Consider the following 2,500-nt stretch of genomic DNA (forward strand, 5'->3'; position numbering starts at 1 on the left):
CTATCTATCTCTTTCTCTCTTTCTCTCTCTCTCTCTCTCTCTCTCTCTCTCTCTCTCTCTCTCTCTCTCTCTCTCTCTCTCTCTCTCTCTCTCTCTCTCTCTCTCTCTCTCTCTCGCTCTCGTCTCTCTCTCTCTCTCTCTTTCTCTCTCTCTCTCTCTCTCTCTCTCTCTCTCTCTCTCTCTCTCTCTCTCTCTCTCTCTCTCTCTCTTCCTCTCTCCCCCTCCTCTCTCTCTCTCTCTCGCTCTACTCGTTCTACTCTCTCTCTAATATTTCTACTCTCTACGTCCTCCCACTTTATATTTATACGCATCTCACAGTCAAGCACTGTCCTGCAATCGACCATTCCATTCCACGATATTAAATCTACATTATAAGGAACGTCTTCCACTAGTCACTCCATTTCCCCCTCCTGCGTAGTAGCTTTTGTTCCCTCCATCCCTTCCCTCCCTCCCTCCCTCCCTCCACCCCTTCCCTCCCTCCCTCCCTCCTCCCCTCTTCAGGATTAAAGCACAGTAGTTCCCTTCAGTGTTAGCTTTCACATTTTATTTCTCGGATATCCCTCTCCCTCGCATCAAGCATGTACTCTCACCCTTACTCGTGCATCGTATAATACTTTGTCTCGAGTCATCTATGCTTCAGGAGTACCTCTTCAACACCTCACTTATCAAAGCTCTTATATATATTTTTTTTTTCGTTTTTTTTTTCTTCTTCTTCTTCTTCTGTGGATAGAGTACCTTGCTTTCCATTCCCCTTTCTTGGGTTTCTTTATGTTGTAGTTCTTACGTGTTTCCCCTCTTCTGCTTCCTTGTTCGGACTTTTTTTTTTTTTTTGTATTTCATTACTCGGTTTCTCGTTGCATATCTTCGATTTTGTATTTCGTTCGTCGTTTCAAAGGGTCTTTTTGTCTGTTTGTCTTGTTCATTTTGGTGCGATCTTTCTCTGTTGATTTGTCTCTTGTATTTTCTTCTGCCTTTCTTTCTGTTTTATTTTACATTTTCTTATATTCGTGATTAATTCTTTACTCGAGTCTCCCCACTAACTTTTATCATCTTTCTTCTTTTTCTCTTCGTTCCTTTCCCTTTCTCGAATTCCACTCCCTCCATGTTTTTCTCCCTCCCTCCCTCCATTCCTTCATCCTTCCTTTCTTTCATCCCTTTCCTCCCCTCTCCTTTTCTTCCTTATTTCTCTCTCCTTTCCTGCTCTTCTCTCTCCTTCCCTCCCTCCCTCCCTCCTTTCCTTCATTCTTTCTTCATATTTTCCTCACTGTCTTTCTCTTTCTTCTTTATCTCCTCAATCCTTTGCTCTTCCCTCCCCACTGCACCCCCCCCCTCCCAACTCCCTTTTGATCCTTCTCCCTAAATATCATATCGTTTATTCCCCCTTCCCCACTCCACTCCTCCCCGTCTCCCCTCTCCCTCCACCCCTCACCTTCTCCCTTCCCTCCCCTCTCCCTCCACTCCTTCCCCCGCTCCCTCCCCTCCCCTCTCCCTGCTCCACCTCCCCTCTCCCTGCTCCAACTTCTCCTCCCATCCTCCCTATTACCCCTCCCCTCCCCCTCCCTCCCCCTCCTCCCTCCCCACCCCTCCCCCTCCACCCATCTCCCCCCTCCCCTTCAACCCTTCCCCCTCCCCTTTGACCCATCCCTCCCCTTCCCCCTCCCCGTCCACCCTCCCCTCCCCCTTCCCCTCCACCCATCCCTCCCCCTCCACCTATAACTCCCCTCCCCTTTGACCCTTCCCTCCCCTCCCTCCCTCCCACCCGATCATCAGGGAGGAACCCCCTTAGTTATATTCCTCAGCGTCGTAACAGTAAGCTCAGCGCGGCTCGTCGTTGTTCCCCTGAATATGAAATAAGACATAACAAGCCATGAAAAAAGAGTAGTAAAGAAGACAGTATAAAAAAAGTATATATATATCGACAGGGAGGATGGGAAGGGGGAGAGGTGGGGGTGGGGGTGGGAAGGGGAGAGGGGGAGAGGTGGGGAAGGGAAGGGAAGAGGAAGGGAGAGGTGAGGGACGGAAAATGAGGGGGTGGGGGGGGTGGGAAGGGGAGAGAGAGGAGAGAAGGGAAAATGGGGAGAGGTGGGGAGGGAAGGCGAGGACAGGGAAGGAGAGGGAAGGGGAAGAGAGAGGTAGGGGAGAGAAATAGAAGGGGAAGAGACAGGTGGGAGAAGGAAAGGGATGGGAATGGGAGAAGTGGAGGAGGGAAGGGAGGGGGAAGGGAGAGGTGGAGGAAGGAAGGGGAAGGGAAACAGAGAGGTGGGGGAAGGAAAGGGAAGAGAAGAGAGAGAGTGCTGGGAGGCAAAGAGAATAGGAGAGGGAGGGAGAGGTGGGTCAAGGAGGGGAAGGAGGAGACGAGGACTGAAATCAGAGTTTTTATATCGTTGTTGCAGATGTCGTTATAAGCACAGACTTATTGTGCGAACGATACATTTATTTTTGATTCATCTCTTGTGGGGATCGAACTCATGTTTACATTTCTGTTCTCAAGGACAAACTG

The 2,500-nt window shown here is 49.7% G+C and overlaps 1 protein-coding gene across 1 annotated transcript in view; it reads right to left on the reverse strand.

Annotated features, from left to right (window-relative positions):
• LOC122248635 (opioid-binding protein/cell adhesion molecule homolog) overlaps positions 1-2,500 on the reverse strand; it is a 350,885-nt gene that overhangs the window by 75,392 nt on the left and 272,993 nt on the right. The window lies entirely within an intron of this gene.

This window comes from Penaeus japonicus, unplaced genomic scaffold (assembly GCF_977035675.1).
Source record: "Penaeus japonicus unplaced genomic scaffold, GWHDUDI00000001_assembly GWHDUDI00000005, whole genome shotgun sequence".
In the NCBI taxonomy this organism is placed as follows: domain Eukaryota; kingdom Metazoa; phylum Arthropoda; class Malacostraca; order Decapoda; family Penaeidae; genus Penaeus; species Penaeus japonicus.